Source organism: Dasypus novemcinctus, chromosome 26, assembly GCF_030445035.2.
Source record: "Dasypus novemcinctus isolate mDasNov1 chromosome 26, mDasNov1.1.hap2, whole genome shotgun sequence".
In the NCBI taxonomy this organism is placed as follows: Eukaryota; Metazoa; Chordata; class Mammalia; order Cingulata; family Dasypodidae; genus Dasypus; species Dasypus novemcinctus.
In genome coordinates this window covers 48,868,720-48,890,930 of record NC_080698.1, presented here as the reverse complement: position 1 = coordinate 48,890,930, position 22,211 = coordinate 48,868,720, and the positions used below count along the sequence as shown (strand labels likewise).

Below are 22,211 nucleotides of genomic sequence, written 5' to 3'. Positions count from 1 at the left end.
TCGGTGTCGAGTCCAGTCCTCCTTGGCCTCATAAAACTGACTCTCACGCGGAAGTAGACACACACAGAAGCAGACACGGCGGAGCAGAGGACTTGGTTTTGCAGCTGGAGCCGCAGGGATGGCTGAGCCATTCACAGCTGACCTCGTGCAGAGAACAGAGCAGCTGAGCCCGGAAGGAAACGAGCCCCGGGAGAGAGACGAGCCCGTGCCCGCCCGCGGCTGAGATGGGAAGAAGCTGGGACCAGGAGCCTCGAGAGGGAAGAGGGAGCTGAAGCCTCGCAGCGCCACCTGCCACCTTGTGTCAACACAGGGCAGGAGACCTGGGATGAGAAGGTTGGACTCCTCGTGGCTCTGTGACTGTAAGCTTCTACCCCAAATAAATACCCTTCATAAAAGCCAGCAGAGTCTTGGCTGACCGATACGTCTGTCATCACAGTGTCCTTGCCAGGTAAAGAGCATGATCTCGCTTACTGCTGAGGAAGCAGCGGCTCGGAGGTCCCAGCCACACAGCTAGCTGGGGACACGCTGGGACCAGAAGTGAGAGAATGCCTAGGAATGCCAGAGGATGCGAGGGGACACCAGCCTCCTCCCGGTGGGTTTAGAGGACTCTGAAATTCTGGCTCAGAAAAGCCTCTGGCAAGAGGTCAGGCAGGGTTCAAAAAGTCCCCGTAAGCACACACACCCCTTGAACTGTCCCTGGGGCACCTGTTCATCTACCCTTTCTCCACCTTGCCAGATCCAGCTGTGCAACCCTCCAGCAGTTCCTTAGCCTCTCTGAACCTTGCCTCAGTGTGTCAAATGGTGTGTTAAGGGTCGTTCTATAGCTAAATGGCTGTGTATAAGCAAAGCACAGGGCCACGCACACAGACAAGCTCAGAAATTATTCCCCTGAGATGTTACAGGGCAGGAGCTCTGTGGTGTTCCCGGCAGGACTGGAGGGCTCAGTTCTCAAAACAGGACAGGCTCCGCGTGGCGCGCAGGGGGTCTTTGGAGGCAGATCTCTGAGCCCCAGTCCTGACACTGGTCCTTCAGTTTGGGTGACCTTGGATAAGGTCACCTAAGACTCAGTTTCCTCCTCCGTAAACTGGGGATAACAAGCATCTACTCGATGGAGTTGTGCAAAGGGGTGAGCTGCGGTGGACAAAGCCTGTGGCGCGTGCCCGGCGCGCAGTCGACGCTCAGGGCGCTGCCGGCTGGCGGTAGGCGGGGCCGGGTGGCTGTGGATGTCGCCCGCTGCTGGCGATGACTGGTCACGCTGATTTCCCCTTAAGGCGCCATCAGCTGCAGCTCTCGGCTACTTCGCCTGCATTCGCGGGCCAGGAAGAAGAAAAGAAGGGCGAGGTGGGTGTCACGGGCAGCTGCCGGTGCAGGGGGTGGGGCTGGAGATTTGCCCACAAGCCCCCGCGCACCCTGATGCTGCGGCCTCCAGGCCGCACTTTGAGTTGGAGGTTGAAGGAGAAGCAGGTCAGTTTGTCTTGCAGGTAAGCTGTGAGGGTTCCTTGCAGCAGGTCTGGATGTGGCCTGAGCTGTTTTGCTGAGGTAAGAGATGCGCCTGCTCAGCTTGGACCCCTGGTCAGGGGGTCAAAAGGGTACTGAGTAGGTGTGCTGCTTTGTGGCCAGGAGTCCGGGTGAGCTTCAGGTGGTTGGGTCAGCTTGTCAGTGTGGTTTCTTGAGGATGAGACTGATGGTCTCAGTGAGCCCCTGAGAGGATGCTGCCACTGGGGCTGGTTAGGTCACCAGAGTACGCCTAAGTGGCCAGGTGTAAGAAGCCTAGCACTACATTCCATTTGTGCTTCCTGGTTTTAAGAGCTTAGGTGTATACCTCTCAATCCAAGAGAAAGTACATGGGGTATGGCCCTGGCATATTGGTGTGACGATCGAGCCCTCCCCTGGCCTCTTGGGTCCCTTTAAGCTGTGACGTACAATGTTACATTCGTGGTGCTGTTACATTGTATCTTCTCCCTGCAGTAAACCTTAGATTGTCAAGCATTGCCATTTAGGCTCTGTGGGTTTTCTTTGCTGCCTCCTCGCGTGCAGCGGGCATTTAAAACCTGCCTCCTGCGGGCTGACGCCGGGCTCCCACTCGGTGGACCGGGAGTTGAAAGGCCCCGTGTCTGCTCTCCAGCAGAGCTGCGGCTCTACGCTGATACCACTGGGGAGCGCTCCAGACTTCAGAGGCTGGGCCCCGCCTCAGAGGTGCCCATGCGATGTTGGTCTGCGGTGCGATCCTGGCGAGGGGGGTGGTTTAAAAGCCCCCCAGGTGGCTCCTTGCAGCCACAGGTGTGAGCCACATGCGTGGATGCTGAATTAGCAGCAGCAGCAAATTAGACTCTTGGGGGCAAACTCGCCCGTGTGGGTTGAGAATGGAACGAGGCCACCCTCCAACCCTAGATCAGACCCCCAGGGTCACGGCAGAAAGGGGTCTTTACAAAGTCCTGTCCCAGGGGCACGGTCGGGGTCAAAGTCCCCGCCCCCGGCCAGAGATCAGCTTTGGAGTTGCTTGTCTTTGAAGCACTAGTTGTGTCCCCCGTGAGGGCACAGGGAGACGGGGCAATGCGCAAATAAAAGAAAGGGTGCAATTTCTGACCTTGCTGTGCCTGGGGGAGGGGGCACTTGGGGACAGGAGACCACATTGCTGTGCCCCTCATGACCTATAGTGGGGGGACCCCACGCCAGTCCCATCCGAGAGTGTCACGCCGGCCCCAGGAGATGGACCACCCCCGGGTGGAGCGGCAATGGCTTTGAGGTCTCATCCGAAGTCTGAGACTGTCCAGCTGCTCTGCCCCCACCCCAGCTCCGGGCTCATTTGCTTCTGACCCTGAGCAGGGGATTTTCTCTCTCTAAGCTCTGGGTGCCATTGGTGCTTCCTCGGAGAAGTGACACCAGAATCCAGCCCTCCTGATTTCCTGCAGTCACCGGGACCTCACAATTTTGCATTTGCAGCCACCTAGCAGCACAGTGACGAGCCCCAGGAAGGACTGAGCTTTCTCCAGACCACAGCAGAGTGGGGGCTTATATGTTTCCAAAGCTGTGAGGAGTCAGTCCCTGTCCACTGATCTGTGACGAGCATCGTGACCATTCCTTAGAGAAAGTGAGTATTTAAGCAGCACCCCAGCTGGAGGGAAAAAAGGAAAAGCAAGTTACACTAAAGCACCAAGAGTTTCAAAGCCTTGAGTCTTCATGGGCCGTCAGATGGAATCACCTTACTGGAAGCCCAGAGGGTCCAGCGCTGCCCTCTGAGGAGGAGTCATAGTTTAACAAGTGCCCAACCCCTTTGCACATCCTCTTCCCCTTCAGAATGCGAGTTATTGGTTCAGGGGTAACCTTTGAGTTAATTTCATGTCATTTCTCTGGGGCTCAGTTTTCTCACCTGTAATATGGGCAGAGTAGAGGACCAAATATCTCCTGCACCCAGAAGTCTATAATGGGGGATTGGAGGTGGGTGAGGGGACAAAGCCCTCAGAACTGAGGTTGGAATCTCACAGGGAAAACAGTGACAGCTACTTTCGGATCCAGAACTCCAAGGTTCCATTTTCCAGCCCCGCAGCCCTGGTGGACACCAGCTCTCGTCCAGGAGTGGAAGACGCCAACCCTTTAAAGACCAGGAGGGCGTCGGAGGAAGCAGCTTCTTCCCGCTGGCCGGGTCTGCCGGGCAGTGCTCCACGCAGGCTTGGAGCTCTCCCGTGCCAGCCTGGCCCCGCTTTGGTTCCTGGTCCTGGAAACTGCCCCCTCATCCCTGCCGTTCCTTCTGCCCTGGAGTGACAAGTCAGCCGCAGTTCCCCAGGGACAGAGGCGGGCCTCGGGGCAAGCTTCATCACAACACCCTGGAAAACACTCAGAAACCTGTTTCTAATCTGCTTTAAAACCAGTTACCTTTCCCTCCTAATTTTTTATTTTATTTATTTTTATTTTTTAGGAGGTACCGGGGATTGAACGCAGGACCCCACGCATGGGGAGCCTCAACCATTCCCCATCCCTCCTAATGTTTTAAAGCAATTTACTGAACAATGTTTTCGACCTGGGACTGGCCCTGTTTTGCTTTTTATTCTTTGTATTTGTTCGACAAGTCACATATTCTGCTCCTCTCTTCCCTCTCTCTTTCTCTCGTCCTTCTCCCCTTTCTCTTTTCCTCCCCTCTCCTTTGTCCTTCTCCTCCTCTACCCTCTCCCTCTGTGTTCAGCCTGGATCTCCTCTTCCTCCAGGGGAGAAGGAAACACGTGTGAATTACCTTCTGGAAAAAAACTGATTCGCTTTGGACTCACTTTATTCATATTCTTAATTTGAACTTGAGTAATCCTGAAGTTCTCCAAGCTAAGAAGTCTTATTTCTCCATAGCTCCGGTGTTGTTAGAATTTTTTTCTTTCCCTTTGGGGCCAAAAGCTATGACTTGGAATGTCTCTCCCCATATCCTACACCACGCACACCTCAAAGTGGAGGAACTTTGTGGCAAGGTCCTTGCACTCAGCAAACAGGTACTGAGTGCACCGGGCACTGCTCTAGATTCTGGAAGGGCAGCTGTGACCAGCCCAGACACAAATGCAGTGAATGTGCCACAATGATGCATTTGATGAATACATTTTGGAGCACTGCTGCACCACATGGATAGTGGTTTACATTGTAGTTTACACTCTCCCCCAGTCCATTCAGTGGGTTATGGCAGGATATATGATGTCCTGCATCTGCCCCTGCAATATCATTTAGGACAACTCCAAGTCCCAAAAATGGCCCATATCACACCTCTCCCTGCCCCCAGCAACTCCCATGGCCACTGTTTCCACATCAATGATACAATTTCTTCCATTGCTAAAGTCACAAATAAAAAGGGGGAAATGGTAAAGCCAAATGAGTTCGTATGGCTAAGAGACTTCAAAATGAGTCGGGAAGTCATCAGAGGGGTCGCACGTCTCAGCAGGATCCCAGGGACAGCCCAGTAGATACAACCCCAGGTATTGGTGCTCCTGAGGGCTACAGAGACACCCAGGTCCTAGGTCATGGCAGGTGGCTCTGGAGCTCAGCGCCTTGCCGGTGGGCCCTACTTTGGAATTTGTGCTCCTGAGTGTGATAGAGTTGGACTCAGATGTGACTTCTCTACACATGCCTCTTCTGTCACTTTTACTGAACCTGTGGTTGGCGCTGGGGTTGGTGTACGCTCAGGAGTCTTGAATCTCTGGACTGTCCATGTGCCAGCTGGGCCCTGAGCCTCAGCAGAGTTGCAACACCTACTCTCCAGTCTGTTGGACTCACCCAGGTCAGCTAACAAGGAGGTGAGGATGGGCAACCACCACACCAGGGGACTGAGAGGGTCTACAACTGCAAGCAGGAGAATTCCACCCATCAGCCATGTGGGATTTAAGCCCCCTTTTGATACAGAGGTGGAGAGGACATCACCATCCCAGAGTCTGCAAGATGGAGGAATAAACTATGGGTTAGGGCTCTTCTTGATGATAGCAATCGTGGACTGTGCCCATAGCACCCCACCCTCAGGGAGTGGACATGCTCACCAGGGAGCTTTAGAAGAAGCCCTTTCATAGCTGGATGAAGTTGAGAAATCATATATCTGAGAAATGAATGAGGGAACATCTAGAAAAACCACGTCCCTCTTCATAATCAAGAATAAGATACACCTAGGGAAGCAGATCTGGCTCAACTGATAGAGCGTCTGCCTACCACATGGGAGGTCCAGAGTTCAAACCCAGGGCCTCCTGATCTGTGTGATGAGCTGGCCCACGTGCAGTGCTGATGCACGCAAGGAGTGCTGTGCCATGCAGGGGTGCCCCCCTTGTAGGGAAGCCCCGCATGCCAGGAGTGCGCCCCATAAGGAGAACCACCCAGTGCGAAAAAAGCGCAGCCTGCCCAGGACTGGTGCCACACTGCTGCTGACGCAGCAAGATGATGCAACAAAAAGAAACACAGATTCCCGGTGCTGCTGACAAGAAAGCAAGCAGACACAGAAGAACACACAGTGAATGGACACAGAGAGCAGACAACCGGAGGTGGGGGGAGAGAAAGAAATAAAAAATAAATCTTTGGGAAAGCAAAGATACACCCAAACAACCAAACTCATCTCAAAGGGTGCCGGTCTTGGGTGCTGTTTCCGAGTCCATCCTGGTGGGCTCCTGGAGGTGTGGGAAGGGATGAGTCCACAGGGAAAGCAAAGGGGGAAGTTCCACTCACTGAAACCCATCACATGTTCTGGCTGTCAGAGAACCTGAGAACGGGAAGAACAGGGTTTTAGATAAAGGGGGGGGGGGGCGTTCGAGGCCCCTGGGCTTGGCAGGAGGCGAGCTCTGTGCAGACTCATAGCTCTGCCTGAAAGGGGGCCAGCTCTTCCCCTCAAAGTCACACATCTCCCCCAAGCCCCAGACTGCCTACGACGTCTAAAAAAGGTGTCAGCTCTTCTTTTTTAAAAAAATTTATTTATTTTTATTGTCTTTTTTTTTCAAAGATACATGGATAACAGAAAATGTTACATTAAAAAAATATAGGAGGTTCCCATATACCCCACTCCTCACACCCCACACTCCTCCCACGTCAACAACTTCCTTCACCACTGTGGCACATTCATTGCATTTGATGAATACATTTGGAACACTGCTACACAGCATGGATTATGGTTTACATTGTAATTTACACTCTCCCCCAGTCCATTCATTGGGTTATGGCAGGATATATGATGTCCTGCAATATCATTTAGGACAACTCCAAGCCCCCAAAATGGCCCATATCACACCATATCACACCTCTCCCTGCCCCCAGCAACTCCCATGGCCACTGTTTCCACATCAATGATACAATTTATTCCATTGCTAAAGTCACAAATAAAAAGGGGGAAATGGTAAATCCAAATGAGTTCGTATAGCTAAAAGACTTCAAAATGAGTCGGGAAGTCATCAGAAGGGTCGCACTTACGCACGTCTCAGCAGGATCCCAGGGACAGCCCAGTAGATACAACCCCAGGTAGTGGTGCTCCTGAGGGCTACAGAGACACCCGGGTCCTAGGTCATGGTAGGTGGCTCTGGAGCGCAGCGCCTTGCCAGTGGGCCCTACTTTGGAATTTGTGCTCCTGAGTGTGATAGAGTTGGACTCAGATGTGACTTCTCTACACATGCCTCTTCTGTCACTTTTACTGAACCTGTGGTTGGCACTGGGATTGGTGTACGCTCAGGAGACTTGAATCTCTGGACTGTCCATGTGCCAGCTGGGCCCTGAGCCTCAGCAGAGTTGCAACACCTACTCTCCAGTCTGTTGGACTCACCCAGGTCAGCTAACAAGGAGGTGAGGATGGGCAACCACCACACCAGGGGACTGAGAAGGTCTACAACTGCAAGCAGGAGAATTCCACCCATCAGCCACATGGGATTTAAGTCCCACTTTATATAGAGGTGGAGAGGACATCACCATCCCAGGGTCCGTAGGATGTAGGAATAAGCTGTGGGTTAGAGCTCTTCTTGATGATAGCAGTCGTGGACTGTGCCCGTAGCCCCCCCCAGGCTCGGTGAGCGTGACCGTGAGATAGCACGACCTTTGGGAGGGCCATTGGCCAGTGAGGCCTTGAAACTCAGGTGCTCTGATCCAGGAATCCCAATTCTGGAAATTTACTCTAAGGAAATTATTCAAAGATAGAAAAAATAATGTATGAGGGGAAGACTGCTGTAGCCCTGGGAATGAGAACTGCGAAAGAACAAAAACAGTGTAAACATGCTAGAGCAGGGCTAAGTGGTTTGGGCGGAATGTTCTACAGCCACTAAAAGGATAAGCCTAAGACCCAGTGGATCATGGAGGTCAGAGCTGCCCCTGGCCAGCTGTTGATCTCTTAGAGATGAGGACACTGCGGTACAGAAGGTAGAAAGGATGTCTCTGAGATTGTGTACAAGGCAGGACTGGGGCCAGGACCAGCGCTCAGGGCTGCCCCCAGGCCAGCTGTCTCTCTTCCACCAATTCAGGATTCTCCAAAGTGTGCTTTATGTACCACTCAGGAGATTAGTTTCAGGGGAACACAGGCAGGACATTAAGTGCCGTGGATTCAGGGGCATGAACTGTCTTTGAACGACACTACGAAAAGGGCAGTCCGTTTTTTCAGGGCTTTCAGCCCAGTCACGCTACGTCTCTGTTTTGTGCTGTCTACCTTTAATGCACCTCATGAATTAGAGCATTAGGTTCATGCTAATCTTCCCTTCCACCAAGAGAAAAGCGGGGGCAGAGCTCAGGCCCAGAACCTCGAGCAAGGCAGCCTCCGTCTAGAATTTAATCACGTTGCTTTTGGTTTTTATTTTATTTTTATAGGTGTGTTCGAATTGTAGCTGGTTACACTAACTTTCCATCTGTGGTAGCATTATAAGGTTTCTTTGGAAAATAACTTTACCTAAATAAAAAGTGAGTGGTTTTAAAGAAAAATTTGACTGAAGATTATAATGGAGCTGTAAGGATGTGGCAAAAGTTGGGGAGTGGAATCAGAATGAATGAACTGTGGGGAACGCTTCCCAGCATCTAGAACAGAGACCAGCATGTACAGGGTCTGTGTAAGAGACAAGGAGGCACTCAGAATTGTACACACACCTTGATAGCAGCTATGAACAAAATGAGTTATGCATCTGGCTAGGGATTATAAGAGGACACAGATAAATACATGTAGTTATTATAGATAGAGGGTGGGATCAGGGGAAGTTTCTTTCAGGGCATTTAAAGAGGCATTTAAAAACCTTTTAAAAAGAGGCTTGGCAGTGAAAGGTAAAACAAAGATGATAAATTAAATGGGCTAGCAAACATTTCGGTTTTTCTCACTTGTTTTAAATGTAGAGACATGGGCATGTTTGTAGGCTGTGAGGAAGATCCAGTGGAGAATTAGATTTTCACTCAGGCCTTCATTCATTTAATTTTAAGTCTTAAGCGCCTGCTCAGTGCCAGGAACTGTACTATGTGCTGGAGATGCAACAGTGGACAGAAAATACCAAGTCCTTGCATTCATGGGGTTTGGACTCTAATGGAGGAAGGAGAGGAAAAAATAAATACATATGTCTTATGTCTCATGGTAGAAAGTGTTTTGAAAAAAATGATAAAGCAGGTTATAGATCAATAAAAGGGGCAATTCACCAGGAAGAAGTAACAATCATAGATGTATATGTACCTAACTAGGGTGCCCTAAAATACATGAGGCAAACACTGGCAAAACTTAAGGGAAAAATAGACATCTCCACAATAATAGTTGGAGAATTCAGTGCATCAGTCTCAGCAGAGGATCAAAAAGGAAACAAAGAGCTTAAATATTATGATATATGAACTCAACCTAACAGACATATACAGAACTGCAAAATTGCAGGATATACATTCTTCTCAAGTGCTCATGGATCATTCTCCAGGGCAGACCACAAAACAGGTCTCAATAAATTTTAAAAGCTCAACATTTATACAGAGCAGTCATCAAAAACCTCCCCAAAATGAAAAGCCCTGGACCAGTTGGCTTCACAGTGAATTCTACCAATCATTCAAGGAAGATTTAATACCAGTCTTACTCAAACTATTCCAAAAAATTGAATAAGAATGAATGCTACCAAACTCGTTCTATGAAGCCAACATCACCATAATACCAAAGCCAAACAAAGACATTACAAAAAAAGAAAATTGCAAACCCATTTCCCTAATGAATAAAGAGGCAAAAATCCTCAACAAAATACTCACTAATCAAATCCATCAACACATGAAAACAATTATCCACTATGACCAAGTGGGTTTTATCCCAGGCATGCAAGGGTGGCTAAACACAAGAAAATCAATCAGTGTGACACATCACATTCAACAAATCAAAGAAGAAAAATTACACGATCATCTCGATTGACACAGAAAAGGCATTAGACAAAATTCAGCATCCTTTCTTGATAAAAAACTCCAAAAGACAGGAATCAAAGGAAACATTCTCAACATGATGAAGGGCATATATGAAAAACACACAGTAACACTGTCCTCAGTGGTGAAAGACTGAAAGCTTTCCCGTTGAGATCAGGAACAAGACAAGGATACCCACTGTCACCACTGTTGTTCAATAGAGTGCTAGAGGTTCTAGCTAGGGCAGTCAGGCAAGAAAAGGAAATAAAAGGCATCCAGATTGGAGAGGAAGAAGTAAAACTTTCACTATTCACAGATGATTTGTATTTTCTAGACCTAGAAAATCCCCAAAAAACTACAATGAAGCTACTATAGCTAATAAGCGAGTTCAGCAGAGTGGCAGAATACAAGATTAATATGCAAAACTCAGTAGTGTTTCTATACACTAGTAATGGCTAATCTGTGGAGGAAGTCAGGGAAAAAATTCCATTTACAATAGCAACTAAAAGGATCAAATATTTTGCAAAAAGTTTACAAGGATGTAAAAGACCAGTATTCGAAAAACTGCAAGGCATTGCTAAAAGAATTCAAAGAAGACATAAATAAATGAATGAACATTCCATGTTCATGGATTGGAAGACTAAATATCATTAAGATGTCATTTCTACCCAAACTGATTTATAGATGCAATAAAAATTTCAATAGCCTCTTTAAAAGAAATAGAAAACCAGTTATCAAATTTATTTGGACTGGTAAAGGGTCCCAAATAGCCAGAAATGTCTTAAAAAGGAAGTACAGAAGTTGGAGGACTCTTACTTCCAGACTTTACAGTGGTAAAATACAGCATGGTACTGGCCTAAGGACAGACAGATTGACCAATGGAACTGAACCGATGGTTCAGAAACATTTTTGACAAGGCTGTCAAGCCCTCCCAGCTGGGCCAGAACGGTCTATTCAACAAATGATACTGGGAGAACTGGATAGCCATAGCCAAAGGAAAGAAAGAGGACCTCTATCTTACACTTTATACAAAAATTAACTCAAAATGGATCAAAGACCTAAATATAAAAGCTACAATTATGGAACACCTGCAAGAAAACGTAGGGAAGCATCTTCAAATCTTGTGGTAGGTGTAGCTTCTTACCCTTACACCCAAAGCACGAGCAATGAAAAAATGGATAAATGGGACCTCTTTTGTGCTTACAAGAAATTTGTCAAGAACGTCAAAAGGCAGCCTACTCAATGGGAGAAAAATATTTGGTAACCACGTATCCGATAAGGGTTTGATTTCCATTCTATATATAAAGAGATCATACAACTCAACAACAAAAGGGCAAGTATTCCAATTTAAAAATTGGCAAAAGACTTAATAGACATTTTCCAAAGAGGAAATACAAATGGTGAAAAAGCACATGATATAATATTCAATATCACTAGCTATTAGGGAAATACAGATCAAAACTACAATGAAGTATCTCACACCTCATGGAACAGCCATTCCTTGAAAAACAGAAAACAACACGTGCTGGAGAGAATGTGGAGGGACAGGAGCCCTCCCTCGCTGTTGGCGGGAATGGAGAATGGTGCAGCCTCTGAGGAAGACAGCTTGGCGGTTCCTCAGGAAGCTAAATGTAGAACTGCCATATGATCTGGCAATCCCTCTGCTAGGAATACATCCAGAAGAACTAAAAACAGGGATGCGAGCAGACGTTTGCACACCATTGTTCATAGCGGCCTTATTCACAATATCCAAAAGACAGAAACAACCCAGGTATCCATCAACCAATGGATGGATAAACAAAACATGGTATGTACACACAATGGAATACTCTGCTGCTGCAGGAAGAAATAAAATTGGGAAACATATGACAACATGGATAAACCTGGAGGGCATTATGCTGAGTGAAAGAAGCCAGACACAAAAGCATACATCTTGTATGATCTTGCCAAAATGAACTAAATTCAAAGAATAAACGCATGGAACTAACACCTAGACTATAGGTTACCAGGAGATAGCACGAGGGCTGAGAAGGGGTACCGATGTTTAGTATATGTAGAATTTTTAATTAGCTTAGCTGTAAAAGTGTGGAAACTGGTAGAGTGGCTGGTCACATAGTATGGAGAGTATAACTAATACAGCTGATTTATAAATGGGACTGTGGCTGAAAGGGGTAGTCTAGGGATGTAAATGTCAACTGAAAGAAAGCTAGAGAATAATCTAGGAACTGAGCAACATGGCAAGCTCGGTGGTGGATGAGGACTGTGGTTGATAGTACAAACACAAGAATGTTCTTCTATGAACTGAAACAAATGTACGTCACTATTACAAAGTGGTAAGAACACGGTGATGCATGGGAAAAATACAATTACTGTAACTTACGGACTATAGTTAACAGCAACATTGTAGTATTTTTGTGTCAATGTCAGAGAAGCTACCATATCAATGCTGAGGGCCAATAACAGGAGGGCATGAGATTTTTTTTCTAAGGAAAACTTCCAAAAATTTACTAAGGCAGTGATGTCATAACTCTGTGATGAATGTGAGAGCACTGAGTGCACACTTTCCATGGGCTGTACGAGGCAGGGGCTGTGTAACCCAGGGGTGAGGGACCGTGGCTAACAGTGCAAATACGAGTGTTCTCCGTAACTGTGACAAATGAGATGCTATTTTACAGCAGGTAGTCAGAGAAAGCCTTTCCGATGAGGGGTATTTGATAAAGTCCTAAATGCAGTAAGAGCACAGCTGCGGGAGATCTGGAAAAGGCGTGCTCTGGGTGGCGGGCACCGCAAGCGCAGAGGCCCTGTGATAGGCCTGTGTTTGGCACGTTTAAGACACAGCAAGTGTATGGGAAGCGGACTTGGCCCAGTGGTTAGGGCGTCCGTCTACCATATGGGAGGTCCGCGGTTCAAACCCCGGGCCTCCTTGACCCGTGTGGAGCTGGCCATGCGCAGTGCTGATGCGCGCAAGGAGTGCCGGGACACCCTGTCCCCCGCGTGCGGGAGCCCCACGCGCAAGGAGTGCACCCCGTAAGGAAAGCCGCCCAGCGTGAAAAGAAAGAGCAGCCTGCCCAGGAATGGCGCCGCCCACACTTCCCGTGCCGCTGACGACAACGGAAGCGGACAAAGAAACAAGACGCAGCAAATAGACACAGAGAACAGACAACCAGGGGAGGGGGGGAAATTAAATAAATAAATAAATCTTTAAAAAAAAAAAGCAAGTGTAGCTGGAGTAAGTGGGTGACGGGGAGAGCAGCGGGAGAAAAATCAGAGAGGCAACGGGTCAGACTCACGTGCGGCCTCGTAGGACGGGGTGAGGACTTTGACTGTGACGCGGAGTGAAATGAGATTTCCCTAGAGGGCTTGGGGCATTGTCAAGGGCTGACTGGTGTTTCGGTGGATAAGCCTGGCGTGTCGTGTTGTAGGGAGCCTAGTGGGAGGGTACTGCAGTGGTCCAGGTGACAGCTGCCCGCGGCCCGGATCACGGTGGCAGTTGTCACACATAAACATCAAACAAACGAGAAGTGGATGGGGGAAGGGCTGCAGGGGGCAGCAGGAAATGAGAGCAGGAGGAGATGGAGGAAGCGAGGAAGTAGCCTGCGAAGGGAAGTAGACTAGTCCATCCCCTGGGGAGGAAGGAAATGCAGATCACCGAGGAGCAGATCCACAGAGGAGGAGGGCAAGTGGGGAAGGTCGGTGCGGGACGTGGGAACCTCAGGACAGGACGCGAGCTTTCCCGTAAACGACGGTGGGGGAGAGGAGACCCGCGGATGGAAGACGCACTGTTACTTCTTTTTTTTTTTTTTTTGTTACTTCTTCACTGTCTTTTTTCCCTACTAAATTGTGAATTCCATGAGGAAAAAGTTTCATCTGTTAGAGTCACTACCATCGACTCAAACCCTAGTTTAGGGTCGGGTTTGCGGTGGACACTCAATTTTTGAGTAAATGGGTGAATGAATGAATAAAATGAAAGGATAAATGGAAGGAAGAATGGATGGCTGGGTGTATGGAAGGATGACTAGATGGACAGATAGTTGGAAAGGTGGATGGATGGATGGGTGGATGGAAAATGGAAGAATGAATGGAAGGATAGTGGGTAGATGGAAGGATGGAAGGAAGGATGGGTGGATGGGTGGATGGGGTGGTTGATGGTGGAACGAGGGATGGAAGTGTGAATGGAACAATGTTAAAATAGAAATCATGTGCGTCTCTGACAGCCCTGGAGCAGTTCATGTCTGCTGCTAAGGTTTCCACTATAGATGCAAGAAAAAGAAGTCCTCATGCTTTCTGTCTGTCTGGTTGTGGCAGCCAAGATTGAATGGGGGAGTACAAGGAAAAAATAAAAGAAAGAGAAATCAGAACTCATGGGTTATAGTTCAAAGTTCCTTTGAAATGGAGAATGGATGAAAGAATAAGACATTTTTGAACAGTTCTTTGGGGAAAACAGATTTAAATTAAATTTGAATGGCTGTAAACCAATTTATAGAATAAAGATTCCTTGGAGGTTCAGAATGAGTCCAGAAGGAGTTGATATTCGGAAGGGATTTTTTGTATGTGATGTGTCATTTTGTTTATCCATTCACCAGACGATGGGCATTTAGGTTGTTTACAGCTTTTGGCCATTAGGAACATTCGCTTAGGAGTCTGCAGCTGGACATATGTCTTTATTCCCCTGGGAATGCAACTGCTGGGTTAAATGTTTGTTTAACCTTTTAAGAAACTGTCAAACTCTTTTCCAAAGTGGTTGTGTCATTTTACATTTCCACCAGCATATATGAAGATTTCTTTGCATTCTTGCCAACCCTTGTTATTATCCGTCTTTTTAATTTAGCCATTCTGCTTGGGGGTGTGGTAGTCTCTCCTCGTGGTTTTGTTCTTTGTTTTCCTAGTGAGCAATAATGTTGAACATTTTCTCATATACTTATTTGCCATCCATATATTTTCTCTGGTGAAGTGTCATTTTAAAATCTTTTGCCCTTTTGTTTGTTTACTGGAAGAGTTGTAGGTTTGCAGAACCTGAAAGGGTGTTTTCTTTGAGCTGCCCAGCCTAACAAATGCAGTCCTTTTTCTAATACGGGGTTGGGAGAATTGTGCTGTTCTTGGAGTTAGGGAATCTGGGTTCAGCGAAGCACTGTGGCCTTATGCAGGTACAGAGGACCGAGCTCAGTCCCCGGGCTGGAGAGCTCCACGCCAGGCGTGGCTGAAATGAAACTTCATAGCCATCGAAATGGAGCCATACAACATACTATGTGCTTTTCCCTTCCACCTGAGCTTACCTCACCTGTCTCTCAATCCCTTCTAGATGCTCCAAGGAAACCAAGCGAATGTGACAGGCTGATTCACGCTCATGTGTTTGTGGCTGTTGTGGATGATCCACTCCTTGACCTGCCAAAAATTTACAGACGTGGAAACTGAGCCCAGAAGAAAGGAAGAGCCTCGATCAGGATAAAAGGGGGCAGCAGGTCAGGGAGGGCTGTTGAGAGGACCGACACCTGAGCGGAGTCTAGAGGAGAGCGTGGGAGTGAGGGAATGAAGACCAGGAAGAGGGACTCCCAGGGGAGAGCACAGCTGAAGGAAGACACGACGTTTAAGGCTCTTCTGGTGCCACGCAGGAGACGGGGTGAAGCGCGGGGGAAGAGGCGCTGGAGAGGCCCGAGGCGCCACGTCTCAGCTGATCTTGTGTGTTGAGCTAAGGAGTTTGCACTTGTTCTTGTCAGTCCCTTTGAGTGGGGCGCTCCTGAAGAATTTAGAGCCAAAGCAATTAGAGGCCGGAAGTAGAGTGGTTAAGAGCAGGGACTCTGGAGCCAGGCTGCCCGGGTTCAAATCCCACCATTGACACTCGCTGGCTGTGACCTTGGGCAAGTTACTTCACCCCTCTGGGCCTCAGTTTCCCATCTGGATAACTGTGTCTTCCTCATAAAGGCTGTTGTGAAGAGAATAGGAGTTATTAAGTGCTAAGCACCATACCTCATGAATAATAAGTACTCTGTTTCTGTATTAGTGGCTACCTAATTATTATGATGATTTATTAGCTGGGCTTTAGAAAGATTCTTCGAATAGCCAAAGTTTTGGGTAGATGGGAACAGGGTCAGAATGCAAATAGAAAGAATAGGTGGGAAGTACTGCAGTAATTAAAGTGGGGTAGAGCAAAGCATAACCCACAGGTAAAATCAGCCTGCTACCTGTTTTGTCAATAAAGTTTTATTGGAACCCCATAAGCCATTCATTCATATACCAGCTAACTACTGCTTTTAGGCTAGAGTAGCAGAATCGAGTAGTTGCAGCTAAGACTGTGGGGTCACAGGACTGAAGATAATCCCTCCCCAGCCCTTCACAGGCCTCAAGACAGTTCAGGTTTGGGGCAAGAGAAGACACTTTTGCTCTTTTCTAGTCATTCTAGGATGCAGTTGCCTACCCTTTCTAGGCTCCAGATACACCAGATCCTGCATTTCCCAGTAGAATCAGCCAGAACAGATGGGTAAAATGTTCAGATTTTCCCAACTTCATTTCTCCAATTAGAACCACTTTATTGTTCTTCTGCAAATTAATTCTTGCATCTTCAAATCTATAAAGGAAAAAAATATTGAGAGCAGCCCATGACCTTTCTGGCAGTTTTCAATTTCTTTCCTTTTCATTTTTAGCTTTCATGACCCCCCAGGATAGCATCTAATTATTTCTTAAGTAATCATGTCTCCTGGGCTCTGAAGAAATTTGAGAAGTTTGTTCCCTATTATGTATTCCAAATTAGTTTCTCTTCAATTTGGGGGCACTTTCTTTTGTCTTTTCATCTTCATTCAAGCCAAAAATAGTTTCTCAAATTGAGTGCTAAATTCTTCGGGATTTCGTTCACTTCAATTAACTTTCCTGGGCGCTCTCTTTGGTTCTGTAAATGAGGTCTTTGCGCCCCAGGATCTTATTCCTAGGCCGCTGGGCTGCCTGTTCATGCCTACCAGCCCCCTCCTTCTATGCGGGGTGGGGAGGAAGGGGAGAGGAAGGGGAGGTGTGGAAAGAGACAGACAGTGGGGAGGCCTGGGGGGCGTTGGGCTGGTTGACCTCAGTTTTCCTCATCTGTAAAATGGGGGACGATGGCTGCTGCATTGGGGGCATATCAGCGTATTATTACTTGAATGACAGGGGTTTCCTTATGAAGCAGCTGGGAGCAGATGCGGGGGAGCAGCACTCCCTCTTTGCTGTGTCTGGGCCTCCAGGAGTGTCAGCCATGGTCAAGGCTGCTCTCCTGGCCAATGGCCAAGCCCTTAGCACCAGCTCAGCTTATAGGCATAATTCAGAAAGCATTTGGCAATACTGTATTACTATCAAAACAATATCACCTGTAAAGTGAAGCACTTTTCAGTTTACAGTTTGCTTGCACACCAATGATGCTATTTTGCAGGCCCCTAGAACAATTATGGGGTAGACTGAGCCAAGGCATTAACACCATTTTACAGATGAGGAAGTTGCAGTTCAGAGAGGTTAAGGGACTTGCCCAAGTTCACACAGCTAACCAGATGCAGAGTCTCCTTTTTTCTCAGCACATGCTCTCTTCTTCCTGTGTTAATATTTTTCTTGTCTTGGCAAAGGTCTTGAGTGCCCGGCTGGGAGACACTGTCTTCATAGTTAGCCTTTTCATGGGTAGGTAATATTCCAACATTCCCAAAGCCGGGATTCCTCCAGCCCAAGCTGGCCATCAGGTCACTGGTCATGAGCTGCTGGAGTCTGGGAGCTGAGTGCTGTTTATCTGGGCACCCTAGCTCCCAGCAAGGGCTGGGCACACTTCAGGGATTCAGGGAACGTGCCGCAGACTGGATATGAATCTTGATTCTACCACTGTCCAGCTGCCTTGTCTTGGGCAAACACCTGACCTCTCAGAACTGGTCTCCTATGTTGCATCAGCCCACCGTGCCAGCCGATTGTGTCAGCTCACTGTCTTGCATGCTGTCTTTCGGAAGCACCAGGAACCAAACCCGGGGCCTCCCGTGTGGTAGGCAGATGCCCAACTGCTTGAGCTACATCCACTTCCCTCCTCATCTTTTAAATGGGAGAAATCCTGCCCATTTCCAGTAAGGGTTACAGGGTTCAAATAAGAGGATATGGGTGAGAAGTACCGGAGCCACAGCTGTGATTTATCAGCCCTCTCCTGCTCTGCCCTCGTCTCTTTCCACTGTTGCTTCCTCTGTCTTCCCTTCCCTCCCCCTGCCTGATGTTCCACCATTAAGCCTTATGCCCTAGAACTCTTTTGTGATCCATTGATTAGGCCCTTCCACAAGAGCAAGTTTTTAAAAGCAAAGAGGAAAAGACCCAGGGTGCTGAGGTTGGGGGGCGGGGTGACTCCCTGAGGGGAGAGAAGGGGCTGGAGAAAGGGCAAGAGGCGCAACTTGAGAAGACCAGGTGTCTTTCTTCCACAGACTCACCTTGAGGTAGACCTGGGGCGGGGGGGGGGGGGGGGGGGGGGGAGCGTGATTTCTCTCTTTTTCTCCCCTCATTGTCAGATGTAAGACCATTTATCAAGGACAACCTGAGAGACAAAGTATGCATAAAGTGTTTCTTGGTAGAAGTTTTAAAAACCATTTTCTCGAGGAAGTGTCTTTTCCTCCAGGATTTGCATTGATTAACCAAAGACACCTGTGAGACGGGACGCCTCATACAGCAGCACGGTTTATAGCTCAGGCCTGGGATTAGGAGACCTGAGTTCAAATCCTGATTGTGGCTGTGCGACCCTGAACCAATGACTTCACCTCTCTGTGCCTCAGTTTCCTCATCTGTGTAGTGGGGGTAATGATGGTTCCTAGGTTACAGGACAACGTGAACAGAGAAAATGTGTGGAAAGCACTTAGTAGAATGCCAGGCACAGGAAAAATATAAAAGCAAAATACATAATATATGGTTATACATATAATATAGAAATAGAACGATACATGGGTACTAGAATTATAAGCATAATATCCTTAAAAAATGTAAAAAAATAAAATAAAGTAATACATTTATAAAATTATTTTTAAAAATTAAAATGATAAAAACATAAAATATTTTAATAATACAAATATGAAAAGAAAAGTCACATACAATCCTGTCACCTTCCCCAAATACCTCAGAAGGGACCCCCAGTGGTAAAGAAGGGCAGGTGGATGCTGCTGTGAGGCCCTCTTCACTTTATTTATTTTTTTAGATTTATTTATTTATTTATTTCTCTCCCCTTCCCCCTTCCCCCGCCCCGGTTGTCTGTTCTCTGTGTCTATTTGCTGTGTCATCTTCTTTGTCCGCTTCTGTCCTTATCAGCGGCATGGGAATCTGTGTTTCTTTTTGTTGCGTCATCTTGTTGTGTCAGCTCTCCGTGTGTGCAGTGCCATTCCTGGGCAGGCTGCACCTTCCTTCATGTGGGGCGGCTCTCCTTACGGGGCGCACTCCTTGTGCGTGGGGCTCCCCTACGCGGGGGACACCCCTGCATGACAGGGCACTCCTTGCACGCATCATCATTGCACATGGGCCAGCTCCACACGGGTCAAGGAGGCCTGGGGTTTGAACCGCGGACCTCCCATGTGGTAGACGGACGCCCTAACCACTGGGCCAAGTCCGCTTCCCCCTCTTCACTTTAATAGCGCACTGCTCCTGCCCTGTGGCCACCCTGTGTTCATAATTCCCAGGTGAGGCCCCCAGGAGCCCCCAGCGCCGCGGCCGCTCACGGGGGGCAGCGCGGGGGAGGCCCCCTTGCAGCACGGGGTGGCAGGCTTGTCCTGCTGGTGAGGGCGTCGGTGCCCACGGCCGCCCAGGGCGCGCAGGCGCCCTCTGCCCAGCGCTGGCCCTCCTCTTCCGTGCAGTCCTCCGCCCTGGCCTTTCCCCACAGGCCCCCCCAGGGCCCGTGGCCCCCCGTTCTGTGCTCACCTGGAGTGCTCACACCTCACTGTCCCAAGAAGGGCCTGGAATGATAATAGCCCTCGCCACGCCTCATTTCACGGGTCCGACCTCGCCTCGCCCTCGCCATCCGCTCCAGGGCCCGGCCACGTGCCCATTCCCCAGCAGGGGAGACCGAGGCACAGGGAGGGCAGGTCTCGCTGCAGAGCCGGTGGCCACGGCCGGCCCCCGTCCCCGCTGGGCCGGCACCTCGGTCACCGACCTCGGCTGGGAGTGGGCTGTGGGTGACGGCCAGCTGCGCGGGCGGGGGCCGAGGGTCGCCTCCGCGAAGCCGTTCACAGAGCTGGGGCCGACGCCGGCGGCTGTTCCCCCGGACGCCCTGCCCGGCTGCGGGCTCGAGGGGCAAGGGCCGCGCACTCGCCGTTGGCGTCAGGCACCCGCCGGGGCCGCCCACGGATCTGGCGCCCTGTCCCAGCACGTCGGAGCCAGGGCTGGAGCCCGAGGGGGGGCCCAGCAGGGACTCGTCCAGCCTCCTGGAGGCCGTCGACCCTCTCCTCCCCCTGGTCCGCCGGGAGGTCGGGGACAGCCGTCGTCTGAGCCCCGGGGACAAAGCGCTGCGGCGCGGCTCCGGGGTTCGAGCCTGAAGGGTGCACACACCCTTCAGGGCGGGGGTTGCTGTCGTTGCGCAGAGAGGGAAACCGAGGCCGGTGTGTGTGCGGAGGAGGAGGCGGGAGGCCGCGGGGAGCCTTGCCACCCCTGCAGGCTGCCTGGTGGAGCTGGCAGCACGGCCCGCCGTTTCCCAGCCCGTGTCCGGGATGAGTCCCCACCAAGGCCGGGGCAGGTCGCTCAGAGCCATTTCATCAGCGCTTTTGCTTCTCTGCCTCCCGGGAAAACGCCCCCGTCTGGGTCACTGTGGCAGACTGTTTCTCTCGGTTCTAATTCTCACCATCTCCCCTGGGGCCCCTTGGCACCTCCGTTCAACCTCCCCGATGCCCGTTGCCCCATGATGGCCCTGACCCCACCCTCGGCCTTGAGTAGACAGCCCGCCCGTGGCCCGTGCCCGCCCTCCCCTGTGCCCGCCCCTCTCCCCAGCTGGCTTTCCAGGCCCCGACCTGCCCCAACAGTCCAGATGCCGATGGCTCCCATCGCTCGTCTGTCACCCTGGGATGCTTCCGGGTAGCGCGTGCCCGTCTCTCCAGAAGCCTCCGAGCCCTCCTCTGTGACCCAGGCCAGGAGCCGGCCTCCCGCCAGCCTGGCCGGTGGCCCCCAGCCCCTGCCCCCTGCCCCCAGCAGTGCTGGCCCCAGCTCCTGCACCAGCCTTGCCCCACGCCCATCCCGGCAGGGCAGGATCACACATCCTGTGTTCGGCCGGCCTAGGCCCCCCGGCAGACTCCAAAAGCCCCCTCCTCACTTCCACCTTCACTCCAAGGCTCCCTGAGACCTGCCCAGGACGCTGCCTCTGCCCTCAGTCCCCCTCTGGGCCTTTGCACCAGCCTCCCCGTGCTGTGCTGGCTCCAAGGGCTGACTTTGCACCTGCACGCTGTCGCCACGGAAGGCTCCTTCCCGGGACCTCAGGGGACCCTGCCCGCGCCCACTCGGGACATCTGGCCTGTGCGGCTGGGAGGGGGGCTCGCCCCCCTTGCCTCCACCCAGGCTGCTCCTGTGAGCGCCCTGAGCTCCGTGCGCCTGGAGCCACACAGACTGGGGTCCCTGGCCCAGGTCCTCTCTGACAGCTGTGCGGCCTCCGGGGGGTCGACTGGCTGTCTTAGCTGAGCCCCCGTCACGTTAAAAAGGGGACCTATACCCGCAGCTTGAAGGCTGTTCCGGGGGATAAATGCAGGAACAGCCAGCTAGTAGCGCTCACTCATTCTTTTACTATTTACTGAGCATCTGCTATGCGCCCAGACCTGCTCCCTGCTTTCGTGATCCTTCTATTCCAGTGAGGGGGATAGACAATAGGCGCCACACAATACAAATAGCCTAGGGGGGTAGTGAGTGACACTGTGAGCCAAGAAGCTGGGGAGGGGGAAGAGGGGCTGTCTCAGCCAGGGCAGGGGTGGGGGCTTGGGCAGGAAGGAGATGTTCCAGCTGAGGCCTGAATCAAGTGAGGAGACAGCCAGGCAGCTGTCCAGAGAGGAGGGGACGGCCGTGCAAAGGCCCTGAGACAGCACCGTGCCCCGCGGTGCCGAGCAGAGGGTGCAGGGATGAAGGCGGCGCAGATGGCAGGGCCCGTACTGCCAAGGATTTTTGTTTTTTTCCAGGTGGGGAGGCCAGTGAAGGGGCTGGACAGGGTCTGACTTCCCCCTAGAAAGGCTCGTGCGGACGGCCACGTGCCTGTAACCGGCCAGAGCTGGAGCAGCCTCGGCTGCACCCCGGCCACCCCAGTGCCGCGGGCAGGGGGTGTGATCTGAGCAGGACGCAGGCCTCTGCCAAGTGCGCACTTGGAAGCAGGGAGTCACCAGGTGGGGAAGGGTGGCAGGACGGGCTCCCCGAGCGTCCTGGGCCCCACGGCTGCCCCAGGAGTCCTGGGCTGCCGCTGGCTTGAG

The 22,211-nt window shown here is 50.6% G+C and overlaps 1 non-coding gene across 1 annotated transcript; it reads left to right on the top strand.

Annotated features, from left to right (window-relative positions):
• Positions 1 to 14,018: 14,018 nt before the first annotated feature.
• Positions 14,019 to 14,150, top strand: LOC111766826 (small nucleolar RNA SNORA31). Its single transcript, XR_002798782.1, has one exon. It is a non-coding gene; the product is annotated as a small nucleolar RNA SNORA31 (small nucleolar RNA).
• The last annotated feature ends 8,061 nt before the right edge of the window (positions 14,151 to 22,211 follow it).